Below are 13,637 nucleotides of genomic sequence, written 5' to 3'. Positions count from 1 at the left end.
GGGGCGAGCGGGAGGCAGCCCCGCAGGTGCTGTCAGGAGGGGCAGAGCCGGCATTTCGTCCCGCACCCATCCTCCTGCCCTGCCCCGTGGTACCTTTGGGTGCCCGCACCGGGGGCTGCGCATCTCGGGGAGGGCGTGCGACCCGTCCCGACCTGCGGGGATAAAAGGAAAAAAAAGAAAAAGAAACAAACAGCCTTTTAGCTTAATTTAGGATCCGTGCGGGCTGCCCTCCCCCCGGGGACCCGCGGCCGGACACCCCGCTCCTCCGCACCGCCCCGCGACCCCCGCGGCGTTGGGGGGCGGGCGAGGAGGAGGAGGAGGAGGAGGAGGAGGAGGAAGAGGAGGGAGGTGGGGGCGAGCTGCGGCGAGGGGAGGGAAAACCCGCGCTGGGCTGCACGCCGCCCGGCGCCGCGCCGCTCTCCGCCCGCGGATGGCTGCCGTCGGGGGTCCCGCAGGGCAGGCGGCCCCCACGGGCAGCCCCCGGCAGTAACTTCGCCCCCCGCGGCCGGCCCCGCGCCGCCCCGGGGCGGGCTCGGAGGCGCGGCGGGGCCGCGGGCCCATGGCCGGGCGCCCCGCGGCGCTGAGCTGCGGCTGCGGCTGCGGGAGCGGCTGCGGGAGCCGGAGCCGGAGCGGGGGCGCCCGGCCCCGTCCCGCCCGCCGCGGAGCCGCCCGAGCAGCGCCGCGGGGGCGCTGAGGGAGGGAGGCCGGCGGGGGGGAGGCAGCGAGGCCGCCCCCCGGTGCACCCCCGGCGGGTCGCTGGCGGCGGAGGGGCCGCGGGATCCGTCCGCGCTCGCTGCCCCCGTGCAGAGCCCGAAGCAGCCTCGCCGCCTCCTCCTCCTCCTCCTCCTCCTTCTCCTCCTCATCCTCGTCCTCGTCCTCTTCCTCCACCGCGGCGGCGGCGGCGGCCCGCGGGTGACATGCAGTCCCTCATCTCTCCGGTGACCAAGGCTATCCTGGTGGCTTTGTTCATCTTCGCCATCCTGCTGATCCTCTACGTGATCCTGTGGTACATCTGCCGCGATGTGGATTGCGACCACGGCATCTGAGCGGCGGCGCGGGGACAGGGCTTAGGAGACGGATTCACCCCGCAGGGGCAGGCAGCGGGAGCCGCCGCCGGAGCAAGGGGAAGGAGGAAAAGGAAGAAGGAAAAAAAATAATAATAAAAAAAAAAAAGAAAAAAAAAAAAAATAATAATAAACGGACCGAGCCGAGCCGCCGCCAGAGCACGGAGGACGACTGCGACCGAGCAGCCAGCCTGAGCCTGACCTTCAGAGAGCAGCGTGACCCGGTGAGTCCCCGCCGGACGGGCACCGCGGGGGCTGCCCCCACCGGCCCCGCGCCCCCCGGAGCCCCCCGAGCCCCCCGCGCCGCCGGCCGGGGCACAGCCGCAGGCTCCCTCACACACTTACACGCTCACACACGCGTGTGCCCGCGGGGCCAGGTGGCAACGCGCGGGAGGCACCGCCGGGGCCGGGTGCGGAGCGGGTGCGGAGCTGCGGGGAGCCCCGCAGCGCGGTGCGGGAGGTGGCGGCGCCGCCGGGCAGGGCTGCGGGGGGAGCCCGTGCGGAGCGGGGTGAGCATCTCCTTCGTGGGGGGCTGCGGGGGGAGCCCCGCACACAAGGTGCTGGGAAGCCCGCAGTGCACCGCACGTACGTGCCGGGACAGCCCGGGGAGCGCGCCCTGCCCGGCTGCCTTCCCGCCTGGGAGCATCCGCCGTGGGAGGCTCTGCCTGCACCGTTAGGTGCTATTTGCTAAAGCTGAGAGGCACCAACACCTTGCGTTTAAAGTGAAAAGCCCTGTCGAAAGAGAAGTGGTCCCCAAACCCCCCGGCTGTGCGCGCTCCTGCCCTTGGCAAGGCAGCAGCCGGGAATCCCGGCAAACTCTCGGGCACGCACCGACCCTCCGGGGGGGTCTTCTGGCTCCACAGGGTGCGGGCCTGGGTACGCAGAGGGGATCGATGGAAAATCGTGTTTGGTTTTAAGGGAGGGAGAACCAAAGCAAGTGTGAAGTGTAATTGCGTGATTCGAGGCGGTTTGACATTGAGTGCGTGCGAGCGACTGGATGGATGCTCCCCTTTGCAACAGGGCTCTGTGTCTGAAAGGATGCTGCCTGCAAGAAGGCTCCTTTCCCATCTGGGGCCGTGCTTTGGCTCAGATTGTATTCCGAAGGGCTCTCGACCTGATTGTGGATCGAACCTGGCATTGCCGTTCATGCATCCACTGATGTGTCTGTCTATGGCAGTGGTGACAGCAGTGCTCCCATGCCCCGTGACCCCAGCAGATGTGTTGGCATCTCCTCGGCACACCCCGAGCTGCCTGTTTCTCAACAGCTCCGAGCGGCCGGGGATGGAGGGAGGAGAAGGGGACAGCTCTTAGGGGCATTAAAGCCCTTATTATGCACCTGATTATGTGGAAATAAGCAAACCCCCAAGTCCTCTCCTTCATGTGTGGTTTCACTAGTCAGTAAACTTGTTTGTACCTAAGTTGCAAAAACCTCTTCACACTGGGACATGTCAGGTCGCATCACATGCTCCCTTCCAGGCAGCAGCAGTGCACACCTTCTGCCCATATCCCAGCTGGCAGGCAACGGTGTGCCGTGCAGGTGCAGAGGCTTTGCCTGGTAGCGTTAATTATCACACAGAAAACCAGTGGTTAAAGCTGTTACCTATGGAGCTGGGTGGAACGTGGCAAATTAAGAGGATTTTCCAGAAACTAAATATCAACAGATATGCATGTGTGTGAATAAACGTCTCACGTGTTGATACGACCAAACATATTTTATAACACCTGTCTTAACTAATATAAAGCAGCTTCCTATTTGCCGAGACTGTGAAACAGTCCATTTGGTTACCGTCGGACCATTAGTGGTTCCAGCTGGCTCATTATTACTTTGAGCATATAGTTTCTAGGAGACAAGATACAGAAAATATATTTTTTTAACAGCTTTTATTCTAAATAAGGTGAATTTATATGTTCTTATATATAAATATGTACATACAGATTTGTATAAACACTAATGAGTATTTTCCAGCTTAGCACAACTGAAAAATGAGTGGAGTAATAGCGATATCATAATTTGATTTATAGTTGAAGTCACAGACTCATTGGCTATGGGTGTTCACTATTGTGTATTAACAAATGCCAACTCCTAGAAATGTGGAAAAAAAAAAACACCTTTCTATTGCTGTGATGCCTGGTATAAGAAGATGAAATCCTGGCCTTTCTGAGGTTGGTGTGGAATTTTGCAGTCAGTTTCAGTGGAGTCAGAAAAATATTGGCAGGTTTGCATGTGAATTTGAAACAGCAGGAAGTTACTGAAGTTGAGAGAGCTATTAAACAATAAACAAGGTCAAATTGGTTACAGTGGAATGCCTAAAAATTTTATTTATATATTTATTTACTTGCTCTGTCACAGTTTTAGTTCTACAGTTTTGTTATGCGCTTCTGCCCCAGCTCAACAATTTTCACCAGGCTGCTCTCTCCTAATGTGTTCTAGTGCTTCAAAGGCAGTATCTGAAATATCATCAGCTACTGAGATACGGAGTACAATAGCACCAAGTAGACATGGATCATCTGGAGGTGTTACTCGTTATAATATGGGATGTAACATCATGAATAGTACCTTTGTTCAAGGCAAAGACAACTTGTTATCATGTTCCTATCTGACCCAGGAGAAATCTTTACCATATTACAGAAATAGGCGATGTCATAGGCTGAACAAGTGTTATTATTCCAAAAGCAATTTAGTAGGCTATTCAAGCATTGTGTAAAAGGATATTTAAAAGCTTTGCCTCTTTGCATGAAAAACACTGTGAAAAAGTTACCACTGCTTCATCTGCAGAAGCGTAATGAATTTTACAGATTAATGCTTACTGTGAGGCAGTAAGCTACAGCTACAGCATGGTCTCAGGAACCAAAATGCCCTGTCACGTCTGACGCAAACATTCAGCATGTTTCTGGATAAGCCATGCTTTACTCAATCCCTAGTCAGGCAAATTCCCTGAATATTTTCTGAAAGCTGCACGTGAGCATGTCTGGACATCGAACATCTCAGATTTCCTTATTTTCTACTTCCTTCCCCGTAAGATGGGTCAATTAGGGCCAGCGTCTTCATGGCATGCCTTCTTTTGTGTGTTACATCATTTCCCTAAAAGTGGCTTGAACTGTGTACTGAAGATTGTTCCAATGTGAGAGACTCGCCTCAGAGAGAACGACGGTCCAAAGCTGAAGACGACCAGCATCACGTCATCGAGACGTCCTCCTGTCACACGAGCTGAGCGATTTCCCCTCCAGATGAGCATGAAGTAGAGGAACATCAGGCTGCTGTCACTCAAGACATGTTGACCTGCCCCACAGGGCTCCAGCCCCATTTACCGGAGGGCTTGGGGAAGGAGTGATCATCGAAGGGCCCCGCGGCCTTCAGATCTGTGACCCTGCTGCGACGAGCACTCGGTATGATTTGTGTGTTTACCAACACCTTGAGGGTGGGGTTGCAGGGATTAATTGTGCCATGATTATAACAGCTAAAACTAGATGGGACATGACAAATTCTGGGGCCGTGGCAGGGAACACAGTGTCAGTGTAAGAAGTGTATTAAACCTTAAGTGTTAGAAGGCCGTATCATTTCTTCTTTTGTTGCTATATTGGTGGTCTTGCATTCATAATGTTAGTGACAGTCCTGGTGTGGTTACAGGGATTTCTAAAGTACCAAAACGTTTGCCCTTCACCCAAAGATCGGCGTCCATATACTGGAATTACCCATCAGTCACATACCATTAGGCACTTGTCTGCTGCCTCCCTCCTGCGGGGCGCTGCTTCGGGGGCACAGTCTGAAGCTAAAATGTACAGAGAACTTACACTGCCATTGCTCAACAGATGACGTTTTTCCCCCCATTCTTCTCTGCGGCATGAGGGTTTTCTGCTTTTTCCTCTAAGCTGTAATCTTCTGAACTGTGACTATTTAGTGCATAACGCAGTTTGTAGACAAACTGCGAATTGATTTTCCTGAAGTGGGCTGACAAAATGATGAGTGTATTGGAAAGCAGCGCACACTTGGTTATTTGTTGTTCTACATTAAGCTAGGTTTTTCAAGTAAATGTCCTTTAAAATAGCCTTTTTCATTTTAGTGTGCTGCTTTTAATGTGCATGCTTAATATGGTTCATATGGTTCAGTTGCACAGCGGTATCTGCTCTTGTTACAGGCACTCTGGTAGCTTTCAAAATTTTATCCAAATGAGGAAATTTGAGCTTCAGCTTGGAGGGGCTCATAACATTGGCTGCTGCTGAGAATTATGTCCTTATTTTGAATGCTCTGAGGTACTACTTTTGAATACTAAAGATTCCTTGTGGCATTTTACCGAGTCACCCCACCCTTAAATCATATCTAAATGATACCAACAAGGTGACTTTCAGAGTTTCTTTGTAGAACACACTATGAGAAAAGGATGCAAAAAAAAAAATTGATTGCGACTGATTAAGAAAGAGACAGGAACTGGAAAATAAGGAATGTTGCATCAAGTTGGGAGAGGAGAGACTGCAGAGCATTTCAATTTTAGGAAGTGCATCTGACATGGAGTAAAATGCTAAGCTCACAGGACTAAAATAGCCATTTTTCTTTACAGAAAGTGTATATATGTATATATATACATTTATATGTGTACTTTACGTACACATTCAACATATGCAATCTATGTGATTGAATTAGAAATCTACATCACTAGAACACACTGAGAATTTGTTTTATTTTATTCCTTCAGCCTTGAAATTTGGCTCTCTTGTAGCCCAATACATATTTGCTTTAAAACCAGATAGTGTTGCAGATGCTTTCTTGAGGACTTTGGGATCAAACATGAGTGCACTGATATTATAAATGAATCATTTTTATATAGAAAATGCAAGCACTCTATTCACTTTGAAAAAAAAAAAAGAGTCTAGGCTTTATGGGTTAGAAGAAATACATTAATAACAAATAGATTTTATGTCTCATTTTTTCCACCGACCTCCAAGAGACAAAGTCCTCACGTACTAGGCAAAAAGTCTATTAGGTAATTAACCTCTTATGACCAAAAATATATACGAGAAAAGAACATCTCAGAGAGATGGCAGCAGAATTGTGATTTTTTGGCTAAACACAGTACTAGCCAACACCTTCTTACAAAAGTAAAACTTTTACTTGTTGTACACATTTTGTACTTGGGTTTTTAGGAGCAAGGGAGGAAAGAAACCCCCTGAAGTTAGTAGTGCTGAAAAAAAAAAAAAAAAAGTTATGCACAGTGAAACCTGCTGATTATGATGCTTTCTGGGAGTGCTATTGTATAAAGCCTGCCTGAGAGAATGTTTGCTTTTGAGTGGAACAAGGAAATAGGTGTACTAAAGGCAGGGGAACAAAGCCTTCTGTACGAATAGCCTCTTCCATGTTTATTGCATGTTGGAATAAGCCTGGACAGGTGAATAAAAATTTATTTGGCATTCAGTATCCATTTCAGTGGTAATTTGCATCTTTTGTGAACACCCTTGGGTGCTCAAATCAAAATGGTCACTATACCTACAGCGGTAATTAAGCAAGGTCCTCATTAAGTGTGGTCTGTGGTCTTCATTCAAAATACACGTGTATGAAGTTGCTTGCCAGTTAGTTAACTTGTAAGGTGTTTTTTATATAGCTCTTTCAATTGTTCTTCTGAAGATAACATATTACCAGCATGACCCTTCTGAGATACATATATGTAACTGGAATGAAAAACTAAGTTTATGCTCAACCTCTATTCTAATGGCTTGCTTTTTATTTTATACTGTTAAACCATTCCAACAAGCTTGATAGGGACTACAACTAAATGGGAGTTTAATGAGGTCTTGGTATCAGGAAAGATAAAAGGAAAACACTGTGAGCACACAGAAGGACGCTCTTAGTTATATGCTTCTAGCAACTGACATAGCCTAATTGAGCTGTGATAAGAGTTAAGACCTAAGGAATATGCATTTATTCATTGACACAATGAAGCTGAAAGGTGGCACATTGCTGCTCCTATCAACCTCTGCCCTCAGGCCACTGCATCCTGAGTAATCGCTGTGGTTTGAGGATTATAGTAAGAAAGAGCGTAGGATTTGCAGGAGTTTTGAGCATTTCCAATCTGTCAGTGAGTTGATGTAAAACCTGTGCTGAGCATTTTTACAAGGACATCTCAGAGCATTCCCTGTAAATCCTATGAGACCTCTTAACCTCTTCTAGGGAGCTAACCTATGACCTCAGGGAAGCAAGTGGCAGTAACAGCAGTAACAAGATTACCAAGATCTGAAAAGAATATTTCTCCAAGGCTCCTCATGTACCATCCAGAGTATTACAGGTCTGTCATCCACTTTTTATGTACAGAGAAAGGAAGCTATGGGAGGATGACTTCACATAGAATAGTCTTCAACCTCTTCAACCCTTTGTTTGTCTCTCCACCTGGAGAAGGTAACAGAGTGCACTTTTCTCCCATTTGCAGATGATACTGAACGGGGGGTACCAGTAAGTTCACCTGAGGGGAAAGTTGCCATTCGGGGTGACCTAGACTTCCTAGAGGAGTGGGCCAGCAGGAGCCCCATAAAACTCAGAAAGGTGAAATATTAAGTCCTGCACCAGGGCAGGAAGAGTCTATGCAACAACAGCAGCTGGGGATGGAAGGGCTGGGGAGCAGCTCTGGAGAAAGCCCTGAGCTGGTTATGAGCGGTGAGCTGAAGCTGAGCCAGCAGTGTGCCCTTCAGTAAAGGTGCCCAGCGACCTCAGGAAGTGTATGAACAGAAGCATAGCTCACAGCTCATAGCTTGAGGGAAGGGATCATCCCCTTCTATGTAGTACCTGTTAGACCCCATCTACATACCGCAACCAGTTTGGGGCCCCCAGCCCAGGACAGCCATGGACAAACCGCGGGGAGCTCAGTGGAGGGCCCCCAGGGCACTGGGGCTGGTGCAGTTGCCCCATGATGAGCAGCTGGGGCAGCAAAGCTGGTTCAGCCTGGAGAACATCCTGTCTTTGGGGGCACCTAGTAGTACCACTGCCTGCCACTGCCTAGCAAGGGCCACCAAGGAGATGGAGTTGGGCTCTTCACAGTGGTGCATGGTGAGAAGATAAAAGCCAGTGGTCATAAATGGAAGCAAGGGAGTTTGGAACTGTTTAAAAGGAAAATCTTTTTTTTTTCCCCATGGGTACAGGCAGGCAGGTTACCCACAGAAGCTGTGTGGTCTCCATCCTTGGATGTTTTCAAGACCCCCTGAGCAACATGATCTGAGCAGTAGAGTCAACTAGAGACCTCCTGAGGTCGCTTGACCTGTCCTGTGATTATGTGATCCTGTGAACCACATACTCTTGAGAGTCTTCTACTGGAATGAGTAATGGCTGGCTTGTACTGCACTCTCCCTCTTATTTTTTCACACGTTGGCCAGGTAAAACAAGAAGTCTGAGGCCCAGAACTCCAGCTCGGTCAGACTGGGGGATCCATTCTCAGTAACCCCAGCTATCCTTACATTTTACACCATCCAGCAGATCATAGCTACTAACCTGCTACACAGCATTTCTGGGCTGTGGTGTGTAGCTGTCACAGTGCACAGCAGTGCATCACTAGTGCGGAATGACAACTGTATTGATACATGCATAGAGAATGAAGCCCTCACAGATAATAGTAGCCTGAAGGTTGAAGACGAAAATCACAATGTACTTATGGTCTGTTTAATTCTTACACCTCTGTGGGGACTCTAGCACATTTCTAGGAACTGGAAATTAATTCAGTTACATTGCTCTGACTATAATATAATCATGCTGGGCATGCTCTTGTGCAATATAATATTTTCTGTAATCTTGTCCAATTACTATCTTTCTGTCCTTCTTCATCATCCGAGAGCATGTTATGGTAACTGTAATGCCCATACAGGTAGGTGGTAAAATAGGATTTTTCAGGTGCCACCTAGCTTGAAGGTGAACGGGTTTGAAGAGAAAAACAATCCCACAGGAACTGTCAGCTTCAACATCGAACCAGCCATCTCATGCCCAGGCTACTCGCAGTTTATATTTAGATACAGAAGGGGGAATACTAACTGGGCAGAAAGCTACTTAATGCAAAAGGCTGTTGTACTTTCTCTCTCTCTCTCTCTCTCTCTTTTTTTTTTTTTTTCCCAGATAAAGAAAGCTTCCTACGTAGTGCTCTGAGTTTTTCTCTTACAGCTGCCTGCTGTATTGAAGCCTGGGCAGACCTGGTGAGGGCAGGGAAGTTCCACAAGACACCAGTGGACCATCTTCAGGACCAGAGAGTGGCTGAGGTTGGCAGGGAGCTCTGGAGCCCAGTCTGCTCCAACCCCCTGCTCCAGCAGGGCCACCCAGAGCAGGGTGCCCAGGATCTCTAGGCAGCTTTGGAAGATTTTTGAGCTTCATTCTGGCATTTCTGTATGCACCAAAGTTTGTTCCAAAATTACAAGAGAAAGCTATCTGGATTATTTTATTTTATTTTTTTCTGGTGCAAATCCAAAATAAATGAGAGATGCAGTTTATCTGTTGTCAAAGATTCAAACTTAAATTCTCTCACATTAGCAGAAAAAATGCCTCCCCACCCCCACCCCTTAAACTCATAGAAAGTGATATTTGTAGACCTCAGTTGATTTATTTTTTTTTTTTACTTGAAGATATGTCAAATTGTGATGAAAAACATTTTGAGCCATGGAAAAAAAAAGACATATATTTGAATGCATAAACTGATATATTGGAGATCTCTGAATTGACTTTATTTTTTTCTCTCATGTGGCTAACAGGCCTGGAGAGCTTTTAAATTAAGGGTGAAAGAAAAGAAAAAACCTTGCATTTTACGTGAGTTCGTGTAAGCTCTCTGTGTTCTAAAACTAAATTATGTATGAAGCAGCAAGATCCTGTATTGTATATTAAATTCACATGACAATTCCCTTTTAAAAAATTTAAAGGGTACTGAGGTGAATGAACTGGATAAAACATGGTATACCTCATGTATTTATTCAAAAACTTCTATGAACATACTGTCATTAGGAATTAAATGTTTGACTTTTCCTGTCCCAGGAACAAGACATTGACGCTAAATTCATTTAACATGAGTTCATGTGTTGGAGCTGATATGGATTCCAAGGATAAAAGTGTGAAAGTATTATGAAATAGTATTGCCATTTTGATCAACCAAGGGTTTCTTGTACTTCTGGCTTTACTAATAAGGTCAGCGGGAAGGTAAGCATGACAAAGAAGGTTGGAACAGGCTTGGAAGACGTTGCAAATACTGTTGTGAGTCATTCTCTTATAGTCACGTAGGCAAAATCCTATGGGCATGTGGGATGATACATAAATGAAGGCAAAATTTTGCTTGCTGTGGAGGAGCTGTTCATTTGTTACAAGCATTCAGCTGACTTCAGTGGAGCAGTGCCAATTTATGTTAGCAAAGGATCTGGTTCTGAAGATACATGGATGCATTAACAAATGGTCAAAGTCTTTCTTCGTGCTGCAGACAATAGCACACAAATAAGTGATGTGGCTAAGATGATATCCAGCCACCTTCTTGACTCTTTAGCCCATGTAGCCAATTACTCTTTTTTTTTTTTTTTTTCCACTGTTTTGGCAGGGATTGATGTTAACACTCAGACCTTAAAACTAATATCATTTTTTAATAACTTCAATGTGTGTTATAGAGTAAAATAGTTGAGTTGGAAGGGACCTACAGAGATCACTGAGTCCAACTGCCTGGCCACTTTGAGGCTAACCAAAAGTTCAAGCACATTACTGAAGGCATTGTCCAAATGCCTGTTGAACACTGACATGCATGTGGTATCAACCACCTCGCTAGGAAGCCTGTTCCAGTGTTGTACCACTAATTGCTCTATATAAAATGTTTCTAAATTAAAAGGCTGTGCCATGAGAAAAAATATAAATGGTATACCGCTGGAAAATATAGCCATGTATTGCATGATTTTGGTTCAGTAGATTTCATTAAGGATAAGCATAAGTAGAAGAATCAGCACTCCAAAAACCTTTGCACGTATCAACAAGGAGGCATTCCTGCATAAGTCTAAGAATATGATAATTCTGGTTTTATGACTGCCAGCTAGGCAAACTAAACTTATTATAGAGTTTAATCCTCGAGATGATTAGTGGTTTTTGTGGTAACTTTAAAATAGCTAAAAGTGTCTTGGGATTCAGAAAGTAGAGAGCTAGCTTGGAAAAACAGCATTCTGATGGGGTACAGTGGTAGCTGTGATTTGGTGGATGACAACAGTTTTGGAGGATAGCACTGATAGCTGGAATGAGAAATCAATTTGTATTGTAGGATGGATGGATGGGTGGGATGGATGGATGAACTATGAACTCCATTTATTCTTCTCATGTTTTAATTGTACAGATGTAACAGTGTAGATTTGCCATTCGTAATCATCTGGGTGGTGCTTACTGCTTGCTTTCAGTTCTGACACAGTATCTTCATGCTTCTTAATCCTGATGTACAGCACAACAGACACCTAACAGCCTACTGGAGCTGTTATGCTTGAATTCCCCTTCCACACTTCGAAGGTGGATTTTGTGCCCTGATGGGGGACTGGCTGAAAAACATGAAATTATCATCATCCTTGAGTATAATGAGATAGGAGAATAAGCTCAAAAAGTCACTGCATTTTCCATCTCTTGCTGTAATAGTAGCAGATGGCATTAGTGGCCCAGAAAATATTGTCCTTTGAATAACGGTACTTGCTTGCTTTTGCTTTTCCATGTGTAAAAAGGTGATTTTTTGATTCAGGAGCACAAGCATATCTTACTGCTATTCTGCTGTTTTGTTTTTGTTTTTTTTTTTCCTTTACCAATAATAATGCTTTAATTTTTACAGCATTCTCTGTGATACCTGTTCCATTATAATTTACACCAAAAGGATTTGTTAGGATTTTAAAGAGATGTTACACATATGCACATACATTTTTTACTGATGAGCATGTAGTGGTGCTTGAAATAACAAAGGTCACTCCTCATTTGCCTGTTTCCACTGAACAGACTTTGATTTCCTTGTTTTGCTTAGTTTTAGTTTGCAGTTTATCATGTGGGCTAGGCCAGTGATCCAGAAAGGAATGGTTAGATCTCTTGATTTGAAAAATGAGCTCCTGGCTTGCCTGGCAATATGAGATTTTTGTGGCTTCCCATTATATTTGCAGGAGCTTTTAGTGAGGTCAGGGTAAGAATGGTGATAACCTCAGTCACACATTAGAGGTGTATCTCAGCTAATCTTCTCTGGTCAAGAACACGTCCTGTGCGTCTGTCTCCTTTCCAGCACCATTACTTAGAGGGGGGGTGGGTCTATTTGAAGAGAATCTTCATCTTCCACAAATGGCTGTTGAATGCCCTTTATCAGTGCTGAAGCATGGGGCTGGCCTACCGACAGACCGCCTCTCTGGGCCACAGCTGGAGAAGTGGCCTTATAACTGTCATCGCTCAGATGTGGAAAGGCTCGTGATTTTCTCCTGACCTGGGTGTCCTCAGCTTTTTGTTTGTTTGTTATTATTTTTTTTTTTTGAGAGTGATATGTATATAAGCCTTTCTGTGCATTTTAAAATGTATGATAAAATGTAAGTTACAAAATCCTTATATGTAGCTGTCTATAAAAAAGCAGTCTAAGTACATATTTATCCAGCAGCATATATCAGGAAATAGGGAATTATTTAAAGAAAGGAGAAGGGAAGAGTTAATTCATTTTAGATCAGTTACTAGATATATGACTGAAGTATTGCATTGTTGTATTTAGCTGGGGACAAAATGAGTAAATACAAGCAAAGAATAAAAAATATTTCTTCCATTAAGAAAGGTGCTGTTCTATGACTTTACCAAAATGCAAAATTATTTCTATAACCATCTCACAGAAAAACTGAAGTATCCCTGGGTTTAGCAGTATTGCATGTTTTTCCTGTTCGTGTTTGAGGATGGCTCGTGCCTTTTTTGAAAGAGCAAGACCTAGTGGAAAAAGGCTAGTCAATCTGTAGAGAAAATTATTGATTTTCCCAGAAGTTTAAGTGCAGTGGTGTGGAAAGCATTGTCTTACACTTCTAAAGCCTTTTTCAAACGTAAACAGCGGTGCGCTTTGACCAGACTGGATGTGTGTTTGCTCAGGACCTGGCACCCTGGAGACAGAATACTGTAGCAACGGGAATAGTGTCACTGTGAAAATAGAACAAAAACTGCAATAACGGGAATAACATCTAGCCTCAATACTATAAATATTAACGACTACGGAGCGTCGTGATGTCCAGGCACTACAAAAAAAGGTCAGCATTGGCACCCCTCTTTTACCAGGAGAGGCTCTGGAAACCGAGGAGCGGTGAGGGTCTCCCTGGCTCCCAGCCCAGTGAGCTACTCGAGGAACCGTTCTGCGGTAAGATAATGATGTTGGTGATTACTGTGTTTTGATCCGAGAGTGTAGTGGTAACAGGTTACATATCGCTACACTATCATTTTATGTAATTTTCCAAACATTTATAAATAATTCAAACTTCAGGTTGGATGTGGCACATCAAAGGTATCTTGTCACATCCCCTTGTCTTTTTACATCAAAGAAGCACTGGTGACAGTGCTGACATGTTATAGCCATTAAATAAAACACAGCATTTTGATATGAATGACATTTGAGC

The 13,637-nt window shown here is 45.7% G+C and overlaps 1 protein-coding gene across 1 annotated transcript in view; it reads left to right on the top strand.

The window, feature by feature from the left end:
- Positions 1–1,146: 1,146 nt before the first annotated feature.
- Positions 1,147–13,637, top strand: part of DHRSX (dehydrogenase/reductase X-linked) — a 212,019-nt gene continuing 199,528 nt past the window's right edge. The window contains exon 1 of the mRNA XM_068682180.1: positions 1,147–1,288. The gene's annotated coding sequence lies outside the window, so the exon portion shown is untranslated. The remainder of the gene's footprint in view (positions 1,289–13,637) is intronic.

Source organism: Anas acuta, chromosome 1 (genome assembly GCF_963932015.1).
Source record: "Anas acuta chromosome 1, bAnaAcu1.1, whole genome shotgun sequence".
NCBI lineage: Eukaryota > Metazoa > Chordata > Aves > Anseriformes > Anatidae > Anas > Anas acuta.
The sequence above is the reverse complement of the archived record's forward strand: the minus strand, read 5'-3'. Positions and strand labels throughout refer to the sequence as shown.